Genomic DNA, 26,294 nt, shown 5'->3' on the forward strand with positions numbered 1-26,294 from the left:
AATGTGGTAGACCAAAATATAGGAAAACTGAATGATTGAGGAAGAGCAATGCAGAAAAATAGAAATAAAAGGATAGATTAATGGACGAATATGAATATGGAAAGAAGAAGAAAATGGATAAAAATAAAAATAAAATAGCATTGATTAAAAAAATGGAACCTGGAAAATTAAATAGAGTAAAATAGGAAACAAAGAAACAGGAAAAAAGGGACAAAATACTAAACTGCAAAACAATTTTTTGTTGGTTTCAGAAGAAAAATAGAAAATAGAATAGGAATGAAAATACCAAACAATTGCGAAAACCACGAAATAAAAAATTTATGAACAGATCATAGTCGTGTAGGATTGTTTCAATACAGAGTAGAAGAAAAATGATGAATAGAGTACAGGAGGAACAACAATAAAATAAAAATCATAAAAATTGACATTAGAAAGTGTAATTTTATTAGAGAATATAATTCTATGTATCATTTTGAATCAAAATACATTTATCAGAAATCTTTCAAAATTCGACAGATCTCGAGATATTTGGAATTTTGTTCCAACAAAAACAATAAATTCGTGCGATCATGCTCTTTTTAAAAGTTATTCGCGTTACCTCATCGAAAATGTTAACAATCTAATGTGTATCGTTTTAAAAACTTAAAAGAAACTTTTTTTTCAGTGTATATTTCTATCGTACAGAATTATTCATTCCCTGTAACTCATTCTCAGATTGTTTTGCTGTATAAATACAGTAATCGAACAAAAGATATTTGCACGTAGAAACATCTACGCCCTTTTGAAAAATTGCTCCTGTATCAAAATATTGCAATTGGCAGAGAAAATCATGGAGAACCATAAACCGAATACAACCGCAAAGTTTCTTTCGTATTGACGATGGTTATATTTTGCGGTCGGCCGGAATCCCTCAACAGTGAATTTTTTTTAAATCTGTAATAACAGAACAATTGCAAAATAGAAACAAAAATTAGAAGAAAACAGATTGTAAGCGAACACGTATCCGCCGGTTGATGCTGATCAAGTTGACATTTGTTAGGACTGAGCAAATTAATTTCTTTGTTTGATAAGTGTTTCTTTGGCCAACTAGGAAACTAATCTTTTGTGCATTTAATCTACGTGGGCAATACGCATGGTCTTGTTTGAGTGAAATGATGACTGTTGAGCCATGTACGAAGAACTGACAATTCGTGAGAAATTGAAAACCAGCTACCAATTTGTGGCAGTCAATGTTCAATTGACATATTGTCATATGAAATATATTATTGATTCATGTTAACCATATTTCTTCATGAGTATAAAAATATTATGTCTTGACTATTGATGTAAACGGTGCCAAGTCAATTTCTTTTCGTTCTTATTGCCACCAATCTTATTCGAGTAATTAGCGTAATAAACCCGTACGCATGTCATTGGCTGTATATTTGCCATACAAAGTTAGTCGTTTAAATTTTTTTGCGAGTGCTTATTTTATACCGCGCGTTTATTGTTAACATAAGAATCGGCACGTTACTCAATCGTTCGCGGCGAAAGAAACCAATAGATAATTGTCATTTCATTCGTTACTGTGATCCTCAAGTTTCTGCATGATAAATAATACCTGAATTACGAAATCGCCAATTATTACTTCGGCAAATGTCTCGAAACACGAAAGGTAATCGCTTTTCTTGATAATGTTTTTGTAATGCCGTATTTCGCCGGATAAAGAAACAAGGAATCATAAATTCGGTCACATACCGTTTTATTCAGTTAAACATAAGAAACACTCCCGTCTGTCGGTTGTTCGGACTTGAAGTAGCTTTTTTACAAACCGAACATTTCCAAATTAATTCAACAAACAATAAATCGATCATAAATTCTCGGCAGCCGGCTGTCCAGAACAATAAACGCATGGTAACACTTCTGAGAGTTTGATAGATCGTATCACTTATCAAGATGAATCCAGATTAGTTTAACTCTTTACCCCATCCTACTAACAAAAACTCTTTCCAGTGGCAAACGTGAAGATGCAGAGGTATACGCGGTCTCCACAACAACTTTTGTTACACTAACATTCCTTTGCTTCCCCAATGACTGTAAGAACGTGGCCGGCGCTGTTATTAACGTGTCAAAGTATAGAATTCTCGAAACGTGCACATTGAGAATGGATAGCTACTCCCAGACTCTATTCGTTGATTTGTTGTGCGATTTCGCTTGTTCTGGTCAAACACTGAGTAGAAACTACAAACAACCGCAGCTGTCACCCAACACATTTGATCTATTTAATTTCCCCGCTAGATACCAAGGCTGCGGTTGTGTGTGATCTAGCTTTGCGGGTACTGTCGCCAGTGCGATAATCATTTGTTCTTTCTGGGACGTCATCATATTCCAGGGATAGCATAAGGGTGCATTGGGCCGGAGTCTCAAAGGTTGCGGGTTCGAATTCTGCCTCTGGAGGATTTTTTTTTGTACATAATTGCTTTCGCTTCACTCACCATTTTGGTCTGCTTTCCCCGTTTGATACTACCAAAAAGTCTTAAATTAAGGTATTAGTAATTACGACAAAAACCAAATAAATGAATTACGACATTCCAGCAACTTAGATACCAAATGTTTTCAATTCAGTCCTAATAGACTAGGTCCAATGCATCAATAGAAGCCGAAACGACGAAGAACTGTTCAAATCGATTTCTGTACTAATATTTTTAAACAATGGCCCTACTCCCAGTGATCGCCTATTCTTCAAGCACAAAAGATGATATTGAAATTTAATTTTGTTTCACCCTGCAGATCGTTATAGCCGTTAAAAATTATTATTTTCCAGTGAACGCCCATAAAAGGCTTTCAAGACAATTTAACCCTGACACAGCCAGCAACCGGCGGCAACCTTTCACTCAGTGGAAGGTCTGCGATCATAACTTTCAATGATCCTCGCAAGCCTCGCCGCACATCACTTCATCGATGCGTGGCATGAGCAGCTTATTGCCCAGTAAGAGGTCTTCCATTTTCTTCCATATTCGTTTGCCAATAAATCACCGAGGCGTAACAAGTCGACCGAAGATGACACATACAGTTAATGAGCCCTCGAGACTTTCATACGGGGGTACCACCCATTCACTGAACCTGGCCGAACTAGCGGTCATGGTCATTGGCAACGGCGAATATCGATTTCATTTACACTGATACGGATCGGCTAACCAAACCCCCGCACCCCCGCCCAGCACTGATGTGTTCCATTGTTCGTAACACCTACAGCAACATCCCAAATGAAAAGTTGGTCGAAAAACCATTAACTACCCGGGCTCTTGACCATTTGCCAGGTGGGTGGTCGCGGAGGGGTACTTACCACATACCATCCTGTCCAAGCTAACACAGCACAGCACAGCACATCCCAGCAGCGGCGGTTTCGTGTTTGGCAATTTGTGTAGTTGGCTAATTTAATTAGTGTCTGTACAAATATGCGTTTGTTTGCCAGTTTTTTAGATGAGTGTTTCGCGTAAATGGAGTTGCTAAAATTGTTCGGCTGAACGGCGACTACTCGACGGTTGAGTTCAGACGAACTAAATGGATTCCTAACAAACAGCGGCGAAACGGGTAGATTTTGCTGCTAGGGAAATTGTGTAGAAGTGCAACCGTGGGTGTCTTCTTCTGTTCGAAGCCCACGCTGCTTGTAAACAATCAATCCAAACGTCCAAAGTGTCGGTGACTTGTGAAAATGCACCCAAACATGAAATCTGAAACTTGTCGGGTATTAGTGAAGGTTAAGGATATTCTGCAAAACGTCTAATTTTTCTCTGAACTCTATTTTTCAAATCCCATTTTAGTGACTTGTAAACCGCCCGTTCTCAGTTAAAAAGAATTGGTCGAGCAGTAAAGTTTACCATCGCCGCTTGCGGACAAAAAGCCGCAAAGTGCGCTGTACTGCTTACCGGCTAATTTTACGGCTTCATCATTGTTGTTACGACGGTAATGATTCCTGTCACACGAGCCAGAGTTCCTTCGGATCCTTGAAAAAAAGCATGTTCGCACTACGAAACAAAAACAATAATACCAAGTCCTCTAGTTGTTTCTGTCATGAACGGGAGGACTTTTACTTTCATCTTTAACGATCGGGCGCTAATTTTCCTCGGTCACAAATTCCTGCTCTAAATCTCAACGGTTGTCTAGATTTCGATCTGCACACACTTTGTGGCACCAGCCCGAGCAACCCCCGAAAAGTTTAACGACCGTGAAGTGGATTATAAATAAATTAGAATCAATGAGCAGACGTTATTTAACGACATACTAATTAATCATTTTTATCGCCCACATTTGCCCAGTTCGCTTGTCACTGGAGCCATCGTCATCGCTCCCGGTGGGTGTAATTATGTCTCGAACGTCTTGGCTGTGTCCCATCATCTTCGTATATTCGTATAACTCCAAAGCGAGAACGGGACGAATAGTCAGCCAGTTGAGCCAAGAACTCGATGAACGAGTGTCATCAACTTTATCATTGTTCGCGACTTGACACGAGCAGAGACCGCTCCGCAAACCCATAAACGAACCATTTTTCATTTACCCCTCTCCATTCCGGCAACTATCGGCTGACGGGGTGGCAGACACCTTGCCGTGAATCGTGATGAGGGAGGTGAAAAGGTAAGCGATGTTAGTTGTTGTCTCCTCACTATGAGAGGTACTTTAGGTGCCACTGATGGAACAGAAGGATGAGCGGTGCTGACGGCGAGACAGATGAGTATGGGTTTTCACAAAAAACTTAGAAATGGTTATTATATAAAAATATGACAAAAGATAAGAATTATGCTATGAGGTTTCAGATAAACAGAAATTAGTGAACAGATAAACGACTCGATCACTTATAGGTTCGGATCTGTTATACATTTAGAACACTAACAGAAGAGAAACCAGAAAAAAAACAAAAATACAGTAGAAAAAACAGAACCAATTGAAAAAATAAAATAGAAGAAAACCAACTCTAGTAAAATTAAAAAAAAATAATTTTAAAAAATACAAAAATAATTACTATAGCACACAATGGATAGTTAACATAAATAGAAATATATAGAACGAGAAAAAAAGAAGTGACATTAAAGAGCAATAAAGAAAAATATATAAACACAGAAATAACAAATATGAAAAATTGAGAGGTGGATGATTTAAAAAATTAAAGAATAGGGAAATGAATATATACGAAAAAAGCAGAATAATTAAATAATAGAGAATTAAAACCTTGTAGAACTAAATTGAAAAATTAAAACCTTGATTACCCAAAGAAAAGAAGAAAAATTTAATTTCAAGAAGAGGAAGAATTTAAAAATGAAAGATTTAGTTTTTTTCTTTTTTAAATTCTTCAATTTTTTTTGTTTTTCTCTTTTTGTTTTAAATTTTTAAAAATTCAAAAAGTAGGAAACAGTTGATAGAGAAAAATAGGTGTTATTAAAATTATATGAAAAAATAACAAACAAGAAATTGATTAAGGAAAAAGGAATATTGAGATTGAGCTTGTGCGACCATTCCTGGCTGCTACTCCGTTATCGATCTGGAATAGCTGAAGTTGCACAGGGAATTAGTAGATAACTTTGCTTGGGAGTAGCGGAACATCATTCTTTTTGATCAATACCGGCGCCGGTTAGGCCTGAACGTAAATTGCGAAAGGAAAGGGAACGAATGTTAGTCCGATACTTGCTCATACTACTGCGCACTCCACAAGTATCACGGGAGGAGGATATTTGTTTGGAAGTATAGAAGTTGGATTCTACTTCCTCTTTACCGACGCCAGAGAGGTGACTCCACTATCTGGGCTAGATGTCGATCCATCAACTCATGTACCGGGGACCAACGGCTTTACTTCCCCTTCCGAAGGAAGACGTGGCCACAGATTTTTTTCATCTCAGAAAAATCTCAACGGCCTCGGGTGGAATTGAACCCAGGCCAACTGGAATGAGTGGCGGTCATGCTTACCACTCAACCATTGGCGCCATCAGAAATTGATTAAGGAAAACGAAACATTGCATCAAAGAAACTTAAACACAAAACGCAAAAATAGAAAATGGAAAATTTAAAAAAATATAGATAATGTAACCCCTAGAACAGTGGTTTTCAACCTTTTTCATTTCATGTACACCTTCCCGAACATTGATCTCCCTCATGTACCCCATTCTGAAAATGGTATACCACCATGACACCGTCAGAAAATGATTATCAATTTGATGATAAATTGCTATACTATTTTCATGAATATCCGACGGGATAGCTAGAATAGTAAATTAAAATTTACCCCGCATGATTCACCCCTTAGAATAGTTTAATTCACCCCTGGGGGTGAATTCACCTCCGGTTGAAAACCACTGCCCAAAAAGAATAACAAAATAAAAAATGGAGAAATAGAAAAAAAAGAGTAGCAAAATAGAAACAAATTGAAAAATATCAGAAAAGAAAAAAGGGAAATAGAAAATAGAAAAATAAGAAGCTAAAAAATAGGAAAATCGAAAAATAGAACAATGAAAAAATAGCATTAGAACACAATCAGAAATATCGAAATATAGAATAGTAGAAAATAGTAGAAAACTAAACATCAGAAGCCTGCAAAATGTAATTAGACAAAAAAAGAAAGGAAACAGAAACGTATCGGAATCAAAAGATAAAAAAAAATGAATGAAAAAATTAAATGAAGCAAAAAATTGGAAAAAAATATGCATGGGAAAGGAAAAATTGAAACAGTTGAGATGCTAAAATAGAAATTTTTTAAACTAGTAAAGTAGCAGATAAAACAAAAATACAAGAATGGAACAAAATTATGATTGAAAAAGGAAAAATTTAAAAAAATTGAAATTCTAAAATAGAAATTGATAAAGTAGTAGAAAGCATGAAAAATAAATATAAAAAGGAAAAGCAGATAAATAGTATAATAGAAAACAGAAAATAAAAAAATACAGAAAAAATAAAAAAAAAGTTAGCGAAATATGATGCAATATAACAATATAGGAAAAGAAATTTTACAAAATAGAAAAAAATAAAACAAAGAAATAGCCAAATGGAAAGGTAAAAAATAAAGACGATAAAAAAATGTGAAAATGGAGAATTAAAAGTATTAAACATTAGAAAATTTCAACAAGGCAAAATATAATCACAGGAGACCGAAAACTTTCAATTCAGCATACAAGAAAAATTTGTATAAGAAACCAGGAAAATGGCAAAATCGAAATATAAACCAACTTGAAAAAGAAAATAAAAGGAATTGAATTTATAAAATAGAAGACCAAAAATTTCGAAAAGAAGTCGAAAGAGAGCAATAGATAAATGGGAAACTAAAAGAATAATAGGGAGTATAGAAATAATATATATAATATAGAAAATAGAAATAGAATATAGAAAAGAAAAATTGACAACCAGGTAAAAAATAAACAGCAAATCAGAGAAGTGGGTAAATTGGAAAAAGATTTTAGAAATTGAAAAAAAATATAAAATTACGACGAAATATACGACATAGAGATAAAAATACAAACAAATAGAGAAAAGATAGAGGTGTGAAAAAAGCAAAATCGAAAAATCGGAGGACATAGTAAATAGATAAAAAGATCGTTATATAGAAAAATGGTTTAATAAAACAGTAAATAAACAGAAAAAAAAAAAAAAAATCGGAACAGAAAACTAAAAATTTGATAAAATAGAGAAGTAGAAAATTCCAAATCAGAAAATATCCGAAAATAAGAGCAGCTAATTAGAAAAATTACGTTTTAACAAACACGAATGATAGAAAACAAATGAATAAAAAAGAAATATAAAAGATGAAATGTTATGAAATAGAAACTCGCAAAATAGAGAAATGGGAAAAGAGATAGAAATGAAAAATAGAAAAAGGTATTGTGAGTAGTAGTGATAAAGAATTTAGAAAAGTAAAATAACATGGAAACACAGAAATTGAAAAATGGGGGGTGGGCGTAGCGTAGTTGGTAAATCGATTGCCTTGTACGCAGCGCACTTGGGTTCGAAACCCGACCCGCACACAGGGTTAGAAATTTTTCATAAGAGATTATTCTAACCCGGAGAGGCGAATGACCTTAAGGTTAAAACCTCTATAATCGAAATAAATAAAATAAATAAGAAATTGAAAAAATAAGTGAGAGAATATTGAGATGAAAAACAAAAAGTAATTGATATGAAAATTATGAAAAATAACTAGTCAAAAAAAATAAAAAAAACGGGAAAGAAATTAAAATAAAAATGTAGCGAAATATAAAAAAAATTGAGAATAAAAAATTGAATAGAAAATAGAAAAGGAGAAACAAAACAAACGTAAAAAATAGAAGCAATGTAAATAAAAAACAAAGAAAAGATAAAAAACAAGTCATTGTAAAATTGAAAACTAAAATATTGGTTTCTAAAAAAACTTCTCGAGTAACATAATGGAATGCCACACTTAATTATCTTAAGACAAACGTATTTAGCTTTACTTTAACCGTTTAAAAGCGATAAACGTAAAATTTAGGAGGGGTTAAAAGTAATGGCAAATAATATAATTATAGACATCTAAAATCCGAAAAATTGCAATGTAAAAAAAATACTAACGGGAGATTGGGAATCTTAGTTAAATAAATAAAGAAGAATACAAAAGGACGAAAATTTTCACAATGTGAGAAGACAAAAAATAGGAAAACAGACTGTTTGAGGAATAGCAACGCAAAAAAATAAAGACAGAAGAAAAGACAAATATAAATTTAGAAAAATGAAAGATAGTAAAAAAGAACAGTAGACAAATTTAAAGAGTGGAAAAAACAAAATAGGGAAATAGTATCAATAGAAAATTGAGAAATAGAAGTATAGCAAAATATAACCCCGCAAACATGAAAAAATGGGAATATGGGATCTTCGCAATGAAAATTAATAGATAAATAGATAACTAGTCAAATAGTTAACAGAAACATAGAATTGAAAAAAGAGATAAAAAATAGAAGAAAAGAAAATTAGAAAAACAAACAAACGGCAGGAAAGTTGAAAGAGAAAAAACATGACATAAGCAAAATAGGATGACGGAAAAAGAGAAAGATGAATAAATGAAAAGATCGTTATTAGAGAAGTAAGGAGGAAACAAATAAATTGAGAAATTGAAAACTAGAAATTTTACCAAATAAAGAAAAAGCAAATAAAAAAGAAAAATATCCGAAAGGTGAAATGAAAATGAACAGAAAAACAACATTTCAGCAAATATGAAAGATATAAAAATGAACAAAATGGAGATCAGATCACTAGAATCATAAAAATGCAAAATTCGAAAGAAGAATGTTAGAAAATAGAGAAATGGGATATAGAAAAGTGGACGAAAGTGGAAGAGGGATTTTTAATAATAGTTCATATGACAGAATGCGAAGAAAAATAGAACGGTAGCAGAAGACAGAAATAGAAAAATTTTAAAAGTGAAAATAGAAGGAAAAAATTTTAGCACAAAAAACAAAAAAATGGAAAACAGGAAACAAAACCAGCAAAAAAGGAAAGAAAGCAAAAAATATTAAAATAGAAGCATTGCCAAACATAAAAATAATATATTGGTTTTGACGGCATTTAATTAGCAAGGGACTGGAAGGGGAAACTAAGCTTGCTCATATGACCCTATTCTAGGTTTTTTAAACTTTCTTTCATCAACTCCCTGCTCTTCCTTGAGTATAATGGTTATTAATATTGAAAAATATACTTCACCTTCCTTGCTAATTAAATGCCGTTGCAACAGTTAAAAAATATAGTCATTAACAAAAATGAGAAAAAATAATAGTTTTGATTCAAAACTTTTTGTATGATATAAAATAAAATATAAAAAAGAGAAATTGAACAAAAAGAGGCAATTATAAAATTTGTACAATGTAAATACCAAATACAGAAAAAATGTCGAAACATGAAAAACAAAACAAAAATGAAAAAAAAAAAACTGAAAATTAAAAGAAAGAAAAGAAAAAAATATACTAAATTTCTCATGGAAAATCGAAAAACACAAAAATTTATTGAAAGAATAGTATAATGTAAACAATATTAAAACAAAAATTAATAAAAAGCATTAAATTACAAAAATCCAAAAACTTGAAAAATAGAGAAATAATGATTACTAAAATAAAGAAACAGAAACTCAATAAAATAAAAAAATGTAAAATACAAAATACCAAAGTTGCAAAAGATGACAAAAATTGGAAAAACGAAATGGTTATTAGTATAGAAAAATTCAATAAATAAAACAAAATGACAAATACAAAGCACAAAGGATAGAAAAATATAAGAAGACGAAAAACAGAATAATTGAGGATAAGCATAAAAGAAAAAGAGAAATGAAAGGATAGAAGAAAAGACAAATATGAACCTCGAAAAGAGAAAACAGAAGCGACCAAAACCAAAGAAAAATAGAATGATAGTAAAATACAAAAATAAAAAGTTTAAATATTACAAATACCAAGTAGAAGAAAATAAAATATTGAAACATAGAAAAACAAAGGGAAATTGGTAAATAGAAACATGAGAACAATACAGAAAATAAAAAACTGAAAATAAAGGAATAGCCGAAGTAAAAAACAGAATATTGGTGTTGAATCAGAACCTATTGAATGACTTAGTACAATGCGACTTAAGACGGTTGATAATACTGATAAAATAGACACTGAAAACAAAAAAATAGAAAAATCAACCAAAAAGCAGGTAATGGAAAATTTCAACGATTTGAATACCAAATAGAAAAAAATAGTAAATTGTAAAACAATTGAACAGAAAGAGAAAGAAAATATTAGAAGGTTGTTCTTGAAGTAACAGAAAAATATGGAATTCTTCTTCGAAGAAGATCGTAAAAAACAAGAATAGTGGAAAAAATGCGACAATATAAGAACAAGAATAAAAAAAGTATATAATTACAAAAATTTAAAACGATAAAGATTAAGAAATAATAACTTAGTAGAACAAAAAAAACATGCAGAAATTGGAAAAATATAAGAAGACGGAAAATGGGAAAACAGAATAATTGACTAGTAGCAATAAAGGAACAATTGATGAACACAAACATAGCAAAAGTATAAAACATAGCAAAAGTATAAAAATAGAAAATCATAAAAACAGTAAATAGAAATCTGAAAATAGAAATTAGAAAATTGAAAACTATCAAATAGAAGTATAGTAAAAAAGAAAAAAGCAAATCGAATAATTAATAAAAAGGCAACTGAAGAAAAGAAAATTGGAATACAAGTGGAAAAAGATAAATAAAATTTTGAAAATGAAAAACTGACAAAATAGAAATCATGAAAAATAGATACCAAAATTAGAAGAAAACAGAATAATAGAAAATGAAAACTAAAAGTAGAAAAATTGGTAAAATGAAAATTAGAAAATAGAAAAATAAAATTATTGTGAAACAAGCAAATAGAAAAGCAAAAAATAGAGAAATTGTTGGAAGAAGAATAAGTAAAAATAGAACAATTTTAGAATTCAACAATAAATTAGGAAAACAAAAAAGAAATATAGCAAATGTAGCAAAATGGAAAAATATAAAGATACCACAACAAAATTGAAAACTATGAAAATACAAACACAAAATAATTTAAAGTAGAGAAATAGTGTAGGAATGGGGAACAAAGATAATGATACGAAATCAAAGAGAGAAATAGAAAAATTTTAAATATAAGAATAGTAAATTTGGGGTATAAAAATAGATAAATGGGAAAAAATTAATGGAGTAGGAAGATTACAAAATAAAAAATAATTAGCAATATATAAAACTAAGCTGTATCTTCATAGGAAGTGAATTGTAATTCACCAAATTGGTGCATAAAGAGCACAATACCTTACTTTGATACGTTGGACTTAAACATTGCCCAAATTTGGTATATTCTAATTTGATTCTGAGGGAGAAACAGTATATTTCCAAATTGGTTCGTAAACTAGGAAAGTTTCGTCTTTTTTCGCAATAGTCTTATCAGTAATCCGAAACTTCTGTACCAACTGAAACTTAAGTTCCGACCAGTGCTTTAACCCGACGGAATTTTCTTCTTAAATTATAGCTTACAAAACTTCTATCCTTTGTAAAACTAGGATATGCGTTTCAACTTCATCGTATCAGTATCTGGTGTCCAAGTCGGTTATATCAGATACTGATGAGATAAAGTCGAAACGTTCTACGAAAGCAATATGTACTTTACTTCTCTCTAATTTATTCACTTATCACACAAATCAATATTATGAAATAAGTTGCATGAATATTCAAAAATCAATAATTAAAACTTATTTTTTCTCTTAAAAATTCGTTGAGGTGGACATAATTCTCCTAACCACATGAACCCAATTTGGTCTGCTTTCCGACCAACCGTTGAACAGGTGCTTCCTTTCACCATCCATCGTTTGCCCTGGTTGACAACAGAGATGAATCACTGGCATGGGGAATTATCATTGTCACTCAAAAACGGTTTGCCCCAGCACTGCAGAAGGCACCTCAATTCCTCCCGAATATTCGCGTATGAATGGGATCCATTCTACCGTATGGACCTACGCATACATACCCGAAGAACAGGCTTCTATGTCGAGTGAAAATTTTGACAGTAAAATGTAATTTACCGAAATGAAAACGACATTTGGTCGTCGTAGTCGTCGTCGTCGTCGGAGTCGTCATCCCCGAGGCGGTAATTGCAAGTGCAAACCTATTAACGCCCGCCCAAGGAAAATGCGGCTGCTCTGCAACATTCGAGCTTGACATCTGACATCATCCGTTCTGATTCTGTTTCGAGTGCGAGTTATGTTGCCGCATCGAAATGATACATTTGTATATTCATTCCGGGTTATTCCGTTGGCAGTGGTGGTGGTGATGGTGGTGGTTGTGATGAGGCCGACGGCGACCGGTGGTGATGACACCATCGTGCTGCATTCTGAGCCATGATAGTGAATTGTTATCGTCTTCCAAATGGCAATATCTGAGAGGCAGACAAATTTCGCCGAAAGCAAGATAGCTTATCGGATGAATGGATCATACCTTCGAGGAAATATCGTAGCCGTTGGAAGTGTGCCTTCGAGTGTCCGATTGCGGTCGGTTGGGCTGATTTCTTTGTGCGATTGTTGGTAAATATTTCGTTTACTGATAAGCAAAGGTGATCAATGAGGAACGCACACCGGTCATTTTTTTACTTGAACAATTCGATTATCTGTCAACGTTTATATGGCTTGAATAATATTCTAGATTCTCATACGTGCAACAAGTTGGAAAATTAAAACAAAATACTAGAATCTTTGATCTTGTTTTGCAATTGCAAAACATCAGATGAAACTTCTAAAACTCAAATAATTGGACGCGATTGTACACAAACCGGCTCAAGGCACATCGCACCGATCTCTCCTTAATCTTATGTAAATTCAGTTCATATCAAATATTAATAATCTGATCGAGCTTAATTACACACAGGTCTCATTAAAACGCCGTCATTAGCCGGCAGCAGGAGCCAACATTTTTTCCCTCCCGTTTGTTTGCTTTTTGTGTCTGGTGCTCTCCAAGTAAGCGCAGGGCAAACAGCTGCAGGTAGGCAGCCGGTTTTTGAAATAATAAGTCGTCTTAATTGTACTTTTTTTTATCTTCTCGGGAAGGCAATTCCGGTCTTACACGGAAGGTACCAGTTTTTCCAAGTTTGTACCACCACCGCCGCCGCCGGCGAGAGTGAAAGTCTTCAAACTGGACGAACATCTGTCTAACCTGCCCAGCATCATATCATCATCGGGGGCTTAGTTGTAATAGAAACATGATGAGCATACTTGTACAATTTCCGCGTGTCGTCTTTTGCCGCGTACGTGTTCCCATATAAAAGTATATATTTACCTACCTGTAGGAAGATTACACCCCTTGAAGGTGTCGTCTTGATGGGCCCAGCCAGAAGAAAGTGAGCAGGTTTCGCGTTTCTCGTTTGTCGTCTCGTGCCGGTCGGTGAAGGTAGATCACAAAAACTGGGCTTCGAGTGCATCGGTTCTTCACAAAAGGGAAAAATCCAATCAAGCAAAAGTTGCACTTGAACCGGTCCTATATACACCAGGACGAGCCACAGATCCAACGCGCTCGGAAGTGGGTGACGAATAAAAAGTGTCAATTTCTTGGAATCTTTTGTACGTACAGCACAACCCGTAGCAGCGCAGCCAAGACGTGTATCTGTCTGTGCTTGATTAGCAGCAGGTAACGACGATGGTTGTTTGCCTTGGAGCATGGTTCACTCAGAGCAGGAACGAATAAGTGGGAAAACGATGAAACGTCTTTTTGTTTCGATTAAGTGAGAATTTAGAATGCGCTCTTTGGAAAGGGATCGTTTTGTTGTCTGTTGACTTATTCTGGTGTCGTGCATGGGAACCTGGGCGAGTTCCCATAAAAGGCTTCCCTTATTCATGCAACGCGCGAGATACAGAGCTGGTGCAGTTTATTCGTGAATGGCTGTTATAGCCTCGGTTGGTTATTTGTAGGGTGCTTTGTTCAATGGCGGACGTATCGTGTAGATGGAAAATCGTCTAAGTTGTGTGTTGAGATTTATTCCAATGTGAACTTGCAATAGGATACTGCAGTTTTGCGGTACAAAAAGGTTTAATAGAGGCTAAAACAACTTCTTCAGTGGACGTTTTAAAACAATTCGAATTTGAAAATCTCATATAAAATTAGATTAGGCAATCAAAAATATGGGTTAGCTGGTTCGCTATTAAACAAACTCGCAGACATTCTATTGAGAAGTCAATAGGTCTCTACCTTGCTTCAGGGTGATTTAAACAGTCCCATCCATTTATTATTATTTTATTGAACAATATTTAATCGGATGATAGAGGCGGCTCCAGAAGTTGTATTTTTGGAGACATGACTTGATGTTTGTATTTTGTCCACAGCTACACTGTTTTTATGATTTCTTCGACAGTGATTTTAGAAGTGATCTACAAGGTACTTTATCCCATTTCGCATGTACAACAATGATGTCTTCTGACATGTTTTATTAAGAGTTTCATTTTTGAGATAGAAGGAACTGGGCCAATTTGGACCTAGCAAGGGTTTATGAGCTATAGAACTGGAACGTGTCAACCGATTCACAAATAAATAATTTTTCCTAAAAGCCTGATCAATTGCGCACATTGTTTTAAGGCAACTTTTTCCGATATTTTGCCGTATTGTGTATAAACGGTTCTACACAAATGTACATGAATGGTCCGAATTACCCCATCCCTGTTCCAATTCGGACCACCCATTTCTTTTCGATTTCTTGCAATAGAAATGAATTGCTATTTTGGTCTAAGTAATAGTTGATAGTCTCGCCGAAAACAGTATATAAACAAAAGATATTATCCGGCAGATCCTAAATCACGACAATGCAATTGATTTAGTTAATTGTTGTTGTCAACAAAAATGTTGTTTTTCGCCTTACACAGTTTTCAAAAAAAAGCACTCCGAAGCAACATTTGCCCCTAGCTCACGCACACGAAAACTGAGAACCATAAAATTTTATGAGATAGAACAGAGCTACATGACAGCCATCATAATGATATATACGCTTTTAATAATATTACCATAGCTGAGAATCATCTGGGGGTCCGAATTGGCCAGTAGAGTACTCAATCCCTTTTAAGTCAGATATTTGCTATAAGATTTTTTAAGGAATGTAAAATAAGACAAAACCTCCAGAAATGTAGAAGAGCTTGTTTTGGGAGCATCCTTACTGAAAAGTAAAAATCTTTATAGTACACTCGAAGTTATGGGCCGTTGTTTGTGAGTGACCCCTTTCCTTTTGACATAACTTCTTAAATACAGTAAATAAAACTTCAGCATCGTCCCTGGCAGATAGCTCAGCAGCAATATAAAGCATTTTATCAATGCTATAAAACTCAATGAATTTATTTGTCACTCGTTGTGTTCTACTAGAATAACAGACTTTTGTTTTTCAAACAAATTCCAATATCTTCGAAAATACTCGAGTTGGTGGTATCCCACGGGGAAAACACATCGAAATGGTGAGTTAAGCGATCTATTTAGAGGCGGGGTACGATCACTGTCGCCATCATCATATCCTAGGAACAGCACGAGGGTTTGCGCGTTGGGACGGAGTCCTAAGGGTTGCAGGTTCGAATTCTGCCTCTGAGGTATTTTTTTCACATAATTGCTTTCGCTTAACTCAACACTTCGATCTATTTTCCCCGCTGGTTGCCACCAAAGAGCCTTAAACAAAAGTTTTTGGACATACTTCAAAAACCTAAGAAATGAATTATTTGTTTGAAAAATAAGCGTTAAAGTTTTGTGTTTTACATTTCTTACAAAAAGTATAGAATTCGCTCAATCTTTGAAAACTTTTGCCGAGACTCAGAGGGTCGAGTCTCATATTCCAATCGACTCAGCTCGACAAATAGGGACAAGCTCTGTATGTGTGTGTTTCTATGTATATACATTAATAGCTTGTGATTATCGCAGCAAGGCCTAAACCATTCTTAACGAAACTAGTTTACAACAAAAGGGCTAACATGACCATTTTACGTTATTTTTTTTTTTGAATATATTGTTTACTTTCTGAGATATGGGTGTTTTTTTCAATATACGGCATCTTTTGAGCATATAAAGTGTGAAGTCTATTTTCACTCTGTTTCTATTATCGCCCTACCCATTTGAAGCGGTTAGTAAGAGCATTTTTCTTCAACGCATTGGTAGTGCGACAATTAGATCATTCGATTCGAGTTTTCATTGCGCTCTCACAGAAATATTTTTACATTTTTATTATTATATTGGTTCTTGGGAACGAAGCATACCATTTTATGTGCATTTCATCGATTGTAGGTTGTGTAATTAATAGATCAGTGCGGCACCCTCCTTAATGGGACCAAAATAAGGTCTTTACCTCAGCTTTATAGGAAAACAATTTAGTCATAGCATCATAGCGCCTTTTTTACAAGCTATAGATTGCAAAAATCTGTTACTGAACGGCGGAGATATAAAACATTTTATATTTTTATTCCTCACATACCAATTTTCAATAACTCCGAATGAGATCATTACGTAAAGAGTATTGCTTTACTGCTATTTTAAGCTTGAGCTTGTGCGACCACACCTGGCTGCTATTCCGTTATCGATCTGGACTAGCTGAAGTTGCACAGGAAATCAGTAGATAATTATGCTTGGGAGTAGCGAAATATCTTTCAATCTGCAACTCCTGGTAACCCTAAACTGTTTTATTGATCAATTATCGGCGCCGGCCAGTCCCGAACGTAGATCGCAGGAGGAAAGGGAAGGAATGTTAGTCCGATACTTGCTTGGCTTTTTACATCTTCTTTACCGACACCAGAGAGGTGACTCCACTATCTGGACTAGATATCGATCCATCAACTCATGGATCGGGGACCAACGGCTTTACTTCCCTTCCGAAGGAAAATGTGACCACAGATTTTTTCACCTCAGAAAAATCTCAACGACCTCGGTTGGGATTGAATCCAGACCAACTGGAATGAGTTGTGGTCGCGCTTACCACTCAACCACCGGCGCCGTCAGAGAATTTCTTTACTGGTATTTTAGGTACATAACTAAACCGATTTTGAATGTCGGGGTATGAAAACACACCTACGTGATTCAAGGAAAGTGAATATGGAGGTTCACTTTAAAGACAAAATAATGAATAAGTTCATCTCTAAGAGAAAATTTTGATTAAGCGTTGCGTTTAGCCATGAGTTAGATGTTGGGACAGTATATGAATACACAGTTCATAAAGTAAGTAGTGAGCTGATAGAATCTTCTTATAGTTCATATTCACTGGCATCACTGAGAGCACTATATTTTTGAATTCCAATATTCTAATGCAAATTTGATTTCTTTTGGAAGATTCAGAGCTTAAAAAAATTGATATCCCTACGTGAACTTTAAAGAAAACGAAATTCAATTCATGCCCGCTGCGATGAATGAAATTTTTGTTTCGTTTCCTCGTCATTCGTTCTCCCAACGCAGCGCATTCAAGTTCGGACATGTTTTGTTTCAGAAGTAAAATGAATTTTGTTTCTATGGTAGCTCTGAGAGGGATTAATAAGCAAAAGTGCACCAGATATAGATTACGCAGTTCACTTATGCTCAAAATATGGAAGATGCTAACTTCTGCCTTCAAACTGTCCACATAATAACAAATGAATGCTTTGGTTGGTGAATGAATTTATATTTCCTCTGCACTCAAGCATTCGATTCTGCATGATATTTCAGTCAGTTGGAAAGTGAATGAATGAGGGAGACGTTGAATCTGAATGTCGGTTTCGGTAAATGCAAGCAGAAATAGGTAGCTGATTTTGAAATTTCGTAGCACTGGCAAGATTTGAGTTGTACTGGTCATGGCGCAAAAATACCAGTTGCGTTACTCATAATAAGGAAGTAAAGAATAAAAATCGTATAATATATAAAAACATTGTCACGATACTAGCCATCCTTTACCATTCTTCAGACGTCTCTCCGCGTCGCCTCCTCTTTCTCCCCCTCCCCCCTCTCTCTTCGTCGCAACTGTAACGACTAATATCCATTTAGATATTTCTCTATCCATTTCCAGGTTGTGTCGTAAGATCTTCTACTAATCTGAAATCCCAAGTAAAAATCGAAGTTTTATGAATGGCTATAAAACCGCCGCAAAATGTCAGTTGTTAGTAGGAATATTTGTCAATGTAATTGACAATTACAACCTAATTTTATGTATGCAATGTAATTGTGTTCTTTATGGAAGACATTTTTATCTGCTGTTTCCCTATAAATGGTTTTTGCATTTAAGTGTAAAGCAGACCCATTTACGGAAACAAATTTTATATTACATTCTACTTAGCAAAGAAAATATTTGTAGACCTGAAAAAGTTGCAAAATGTTTGTATTATGAGAAAACTATAACTAGTTCCTGCTCAAACCCTGCTCTCCCTTGAAGATGAAGGGATACCCCGTCGAAACGTTGCACTATAAGAAGGTGTATGACCGAAAGATTGAAAGCTACATCAACTCCAATTTAATTTAATTCTAAAGTGAGTGCTCATATAAACTATAATTAAGGAAATCCTTGGGTATATGCAACAAGAATTCCGAATAAAACAATTTGCAAGAGATAAGGATGACTGGAAAAAGAATGCAGTTTAATCGATTGAATCCACGTCTTTTAAGCTATCGATGAAAACATAATCGCCAACATAGTCTAGACACTCCACACTCTTTTCTATGTTCCCCAATGTAAACTAATGAATTAAAATATTTATCTGTCTTATTCGCGAGTAGCATTCTTTCTCCGCCACTCTCTTTTGAACTGTCCCATTATCTCAGTTTACTGTTTTCAGTTACGCGTTAAAATACTGTTTCTGAAAATTCCATTCTGCACGAAATCCTTTTTTTGAGAAATCTGTGATCAAAAAGATATCCTTGCATTCCAAAATAAATTGAAAATTCCAATTTCCTGCTAACTAAATAAGATCCAGAAAATGAAAGGTTGGAAAGGGAAAAGAATGAAAATACTAGAAAGTGCATTGTATACTAATTAGCCATCCTTTAATTATTGTATTTGTATTTGTATTTAAAATTTGTGTTGGGATTTTACCAAACGTCTCAGAACTTTTTGAAACAATTGTTCTCAAGTTCGTATAATATGTTTATTCATTTACTTTTTAAAAAAACTTTTTTTTTAATTTCATTCAATATACTCATATTTTTAGTTATGGGTTTCTGTCGTTTTATTTATATTGTTCATTTTGAATGTGAGACTAATTATCAATTTATGATCTTTTTATTTTAATCGTTTATTTGCATTTATTCTGATCAGTTTATTCATTTTGTGAAACATGTTCATATTATTCATTTAACTTATTTTATTTATGCATTTTATTCATTTTTCCCAGTCAGTACATTTTATTCAGTTTTTTAGTTTTAATAAGGACCATTCTCTTTCAGTTATTCATTTTATTCATTTGACCCAAATTGTTGTTTTGACCCAAATTTATTTATTCTTTCAATTTTTAACTGCTTTAATGTCGTTTAATTTTACATGTTCATTATTAGATTAATGTTATTCTGTTTATTTTTTTCTTCTTTTTATTCATTTTATCTATGCTATTTATTTTGTTCATTTTATTCGATTTATTCATTTTTGCCATATTACAAATTTTTTACATTCCTTGTTTTGACGTGAGTCTTTGTTTTTGCCTTTCTTAAGGTATTTTATGAACGTGTCCACTGGAAAACAGACAGAGAAAGAATGACCGGAACAGTGAGAATGAAGAAACGGTGAAAATTCACCTTTTTATTGTAAACACCGATTCCTGCTTGAGTACCTTTTCTTGGTGTTTCCAATAAAAAGGTGAATTTTCACCGTTTCTTCATTCTCACCGTTCCGGTCATTTTTTCTCTGTCTGTTTTCCAGTTGACACGTTCACTAATTTTTTGTTTTGTTTCTTCAATTTTTTTTATTTATTTTATATATTTTATTCGCTTTGTTGATTTTATTTATCTTTTTATTCATTAATTTTATTGATTTCATTCATTTTGTTATATTTATTTTATTTATTTCATAAATTTTGTTCAAATTTATTATTCAACAAAATGAACAATTGTATTCATTTTGTTCAACTTTATTTTGTTCCAGTTCATTTATTTAATTTAGTTTATTCATTTTATTGATTCAGTCATTCTTTCCATTCATTTCATCCAATTGGTTGGTTTGAATCAATTTAGTTATTCTGTTCATTTTGTAATTTTTTTCACATTTTCTACTTTTTCACTCTATGACTTGTACTTTTTTGATTTATTCTAATGTTTTGATTTATAATAATCATTCCACTCATTTATTGAATTTTATTACTTTTCATTATTTGTTTGCTTAAATAATTTTTAATTTTCATGTTTTTTCGATTTTATATAATTTATTCAGTTTATTCGCAGTATAATTCGGACAGAACTTGAAACTGCGTTCATATCACCTCTAGCTGGGCGCCTACTTCGCATGAGTTCTGCAAACTAATGAATGATCCAGCAGTGATATGTCAGTAATGTCGCATCCCACTATTAGGTGGATTAAATCTGTTTTTTTACTATATCTTAAATAGACTTACATTAAGGCTCACTAACACAATTAATTGCATATTGTTTCCAGGGCCGTAGCATGCGGTTGGCCGGGTTTGCCCCCGCCAAGGGTGCCAACCGTAAAGGGGGGCAGAAATCTTGATTTGCTTTATCAAATAAGTGTGGATAAGTCATCAAATAAGTCAGGATAAATGTGCCATTTCCTGGCACTCACTAAATCGAAAAAATAACCTCGTGCCGTACCGTGATAATCGTAGATTATTCGGTGCTGGGAGGATCTTCACAATATCACAGTTTCCCGTACCCAACCAGTCCTTCACTATGTTGCATCTCTGGTTGAAATGTTGAACCACTTGCGATTTTTTGTGTTCCTGGAAGCGATGGAAACTTTTTGTTTGGCATCAATTTTTTTTTTGCGCCGGAAGCTAGTTTCTTTGTCTTTGTGTAAGTGCTTTCTTGAGATGTTATATTTTTCACTTAAGAAAACTTTTAGCAAGGAATAGTTTTCATGTTACTGACTATAATTTTTATGGGTAGTAGCAGATGTCCCCACATGAGGATCGTGAGAGTCACACTTTTCTTGAGCCAAAAGAGAATAACGATTCGTCGTGGTGAGTGGCGAAGCTCTCTTTAGTATTTCTGGAAAAAAAATGATTAGAGCGTCTTTTAAGGGATATCATCCCCATGATTTTCTGCGCACTCACCGGTCCTTATTGCTATAATGGTCTTGTATTTAGGGCAAACCTTGTCGAAGGGGCGTCTGTCTGTTTGTATCTTAGTACCGCGAAGGAGTGTACCGTCTTAATTAGCTAAGCTGATCACTTGATACGAGTTTGAAAGGACATATCATTTTGTCCCATCCTCTGCGATTACAATTCAAAATCCTCACTTAGTGAAGACAAAGGTCCTTGAAACAGCTAACTCCTTCACCACACCCAAGACCAACTCGTACCGGTGACCACACCGTCGATCTCAACTATGTGAACGGACATGTAGACGGGGTAGTTTTTCATAAATCACTTGTCGTCAGTAATGTCATTTGCTTGCTTTAGACAGGATATCACCACCACGGTAGTATACCGTGGTAGTTGAACGAGGTACTCGCAGTAGAATTTACAGTGGAATTCATCAAACTTCATGAAGGTTTGGTCTCTATCGTTACTTTTTGCCACTCCCGAGTAAGCAGGGCGGCTTGCGTAAGTTCAGAAGTTCCAAGTACCGAATTTCCAATTTATTTCTGGTAATCATTAATGTGTTTTTTTCTAGCGTCGCGTCTCCTTCATCCGCCAGGTCCTGGTCAGTCACTATTTCGCTACCTAGGTGCAATGAATAGACTATCCATAATTCTGAACGACTTGGTGTATTCCGAAAGTTTGTTGGTCACCTGAGTTCAAACTTGCGAGGAAGTTCTTTCCCAGCTCTGTAAAAAATGGAATCCCCACAAAGAAACAATATGGGAGCTTTTATGTTTAGTTTGTTCTTTAACGATTAGGTACAAACATTTTGAGTCTCTTGTTCGAATCTGCAAACTAAAAAAACCTATTTTAATCCACCTAGCGGTGCAATTGTGCCTTTCTCAATCATGAATCACGAGAATGTGTGCGTTGTTTATATTCATTAAAAGCTTTTAAATGCATATATTACATTTTATTATTATACATCACATGACAACTATATACAGGAAAATAAATCATTATTCGAGTTCTAAAATTTTGAAAAAGAAAAAACAGCCTCGGTAATATTGAACTGAAAAAAGGCAAAGTCCCAAAAAGTCGATTTTTATAAAAAAAATTATTTTTCGAGATAACATAAAATCTCGACGTTTCATGCATTTTAAAGATGTTTGGCATTAAAAATACGAATTCGATTTCTGAAATTTCATGAGGTCCCCCCTTTGAAAAAAAAATTGAGTTCCGGCTTATATGGGAATTTCATGTGTGACCGGACCGTTCAGTCTATATTTCCGGAACCATACAAGCGTTCCGTGCGAAATTTTACAGACATCTGTGGGGATAATATAGCTATCATTTGGGACTAAGTTTGTGAAAATTGGCCCAACCATTTCCGGGAAACTGATGTGAGTTCGTAAATTTTGAAAGATGGCCGCTTTTCCCGGGCACTTCCGGAACCGTCTATGGTGGTCAATGTAGTCAACGAAAGTTTGGTTGGCCGTCGGTGACCTAGAACAGCAAATTTAAGTTGTTTGAGAGACATTTTAGCGAAATTTTTACCTTTTTTGCTTTCATCGGAGTATCGGTTTGAATCACAATTTGCTATGTGATCGCACGCCACAACCTGTAACTCCGGAACCGGAAGTCGGATCGGGATGAAATTAAATAGCCATTTACGGGGACGCAACATCTTTCATTTTAGACTAAATTTGGTTGATTCGGTCTAGCCACCTCCGAGAAACCGATGTGACTGTTAGTCTGAATTTGGATACTTCCGCCGGGGCTTCCGGAACCGATGATGGTGGCCAATGTGACCAAAGAGACTTTGAATGGCTGTTAATGACCTAGTACTACAAATCGAAGCAGTTGTGGTCACATTTTGGAAAAATTTTCACCATTATACATTCATTGCAGAATTTCTTAAAATCGACATTTTCTGCGTGATCGTACTCATCACCCTGTAATTCCGGAACCGGAAGTCGGATCCATTAGAAATTCAATAGCAGCCTATGGGAACATTGCACCTTTCATTTGGGACTAAGTTTGTAAAAATCGGTTCATCCATCTCTGAGAAAAGTGAGTGAGATTGTGTTCGCGTACACACACAGACGCACATACACACACACATACATACACACACACATACATACACACACACATACATACACACACACAGACATTTGCCGAACTCGACGAACTGAATCGAATGGTATATGTCACTCGGCCCTCCGGGCCTCCATTAAAAAGTCGGTTTTCAGAGCAATTGCAATACCTTTCTATTGAGAAAGGCAAAACGTGTCATTATCGGTGCACCACTACTGATCATGGTACCCTACCATTCGATTCGGTAAATCCGACACGGTGGAAACACGTTTTCCAGTAACTGCTATCTCGCGTATTATTCTAACCGAAGACTAACTATTCAGATAGTTGCCAGTATTCAGACACACGTAGCTTTACTTAATGTATGCGGGATAGAGCAAAGGATGTTTTTCCGTCTGTACGAAGCAGATTTCAATTCATTCGAGCTCTGACCGCGGTAACGAAATCAAACCCCGGAATGCATGTCGGTTGCCACTGATACTGGGAGCGATACGTACACGATCCAACCAACCAGCATCCCGAATGCGTTCTGATGGAAATTTAATATTCAAGCATGGAATGGGTATCGAAAACGGCAACAATTTACTGTATCAGCGTTCGATTGTGTCCCGCCGCCCGCAGCTCCACTGTAGGAAGATGTTTGTTTATTCTGGGCTGACATTGTGTAGTGTCAGTTTGTCACATGCGACTCGTAAAAATGTAGAAAAACAGCGGGGGCCATTTCGACTTACAAGTGGTTAAAGTATCGACTGTCATAACTTTACGGTCTGTGGCGGTGTTGTCTGTTTTTGAATGGTTACATCATTTACGATCGTTTGGAATTTTACGACAAGAATTCCTAAAAGACTAATTGGTGCACTCTCAAAAATATGTACGTTTCGCAAGATGCACATAAAAGAAGAGTCACAATTCACTTGAATTTACAATGAAAACTTGTGAATGCGTCGTTCAAACTTCCCCGGCTTCTTCAGCCGAGTTTTCATTAAAAGTGATACAATATTTTTTTAAATGTCAAAACATGTAAAATTCTATTATCTGACAGAAAAATATTGTTTACGTCAAATGTGATTTTCATTTTTTCTAAGTGTGTAGGACTCACAGTGAAAATATTTCCGGTAGATGCTTGTGGGTGTAAATCGGTTCAGTAATCCTCAACATTCGATGCGTAATTTACCACGTCTCGTTTTCTTACAGTGCACTACGCGAATATTCATTAGGGAACATTGGCTTTTTTTCCAATTTATACATTCATTTCTACTTACTGAATAAAGTGATTGAATTTTCCCAACTCAATGTACCTCAACTCTTTCCGTCCGTCGTCGTCGCAGTTCTACGTTACTCTACGAGAAGGGTAGGACATTTTAACCAGAAATGGAAATAGCCTATCATTAACATACAAATTCAAATCGTAACTTGCGAGGACCTGTGGAACACACTGAACCGTGCCGCCGTCGCGTCGCCATGTTTTGCTCCATCCTTCCAGGAACCTATTTGCGGAGATTTCTTCGGTCACGATGTATTTGTTGTTGTTGTTGTTGCCCGGAGGACGATAGAGGCGACTAAAAACTGAACACACACACTTACACGGACGCACGTCCAAAGAGGGCGAGAGCAAAAATAAGTATAAAGTAATAACAAACCTCATTTATATTCCACAGCGTCTAGACATAAATCGGTTTCGTCGCATTAAGACAGTGTATAGGTCCTTTCCGTTCTTCCGCTTGTGGCGTATATATTCTTTTTTGTTGTTTTGATTGCAGGAGCTTTGGCAATGGAACGATTTCGTTTCAGGAATGCTTGTCGCTGGATCCTCGACGCGGTTTGGTGTGACCCCCCCCCCCCCGCGGCGGGGGTGAAGAAGTACTGGTTAACAATGGTATTAGCGGGGCAGAAATGATTATGAAGTATCGTTATTGAGCTTTTTTTCTCTTGGGTGCTTTGTTATGACTCTGGGGGAATTCCGTTATTTTGATTTTCGATAATTTAAACTATGGTGTTTTTTAATTAAAAGACAGTTTGCTTAGAATTGTGCTATAGGAACTCTAACTTAACCAGTTTTGATTCTTCATATATTTTGAACTAAACTTTTTAGCTAACTAATATTATTATATGAACATGAAAGAACATAAAATACAAATATTAACTCACATTTATTCGAATACTTTAGACTTAGTTAACACTGCTGTACACAATATACAAAAAAAAGATTGTCCGAAAGTGTTTTTCATTAAATTAGTTACGAAATTTGTGTTTTGACATCGTCTCATCAAAATCCGACACTAACTTAGTGACAGAAATAAGCGTATTGACGCTAGACCCAAAAACGAAAATACTATTTGCGTGTCTGAGCAAACCCCTAGTCCTGCGATGATGTCCCGCACTTCGGAAAAGGAGTTCTGATTAAGTTGATGAGAGTTAATGAAATCGAAACTTGGTGTGGCTTAGTAACTAATGCAATATGCACTATGCTATATTTCTCCGGCGCTAGCTTTGTCCTGTCACTAAGTTAGTGTCGGATT

General features: G+C 35.0%; 1 protein-coding gene across 1 annotated transcript in view; it reads left to right on the forward strand.

Moving 5' to 3' along the window:
• Positions 1 to 26,294, forward strand: part of LOC131679164 (uncharacterized protein DDB_G0283357-like) — a 469,006-nt gene that overhangs the window by 55,140 nt on the left and 387,572 nt on the right. The window lies entirely within an intron of this gene.

This window comes from Topomyia yanbarensis, chromosome 2 (genome assembly GCF_030247195.1).
Source record: "Topomyia yanbarensis strain Yona2022 chromosome 2, ASM3024719v1, whole genome shotgun sequence".
NCBI classification, from domain to species: domain Eukaryota; kingdom Metazoa; phylum Arthropoda; class Insecta; order Diptera; family Culicidae; genus Topomyia; species Topomyia yanbarensis.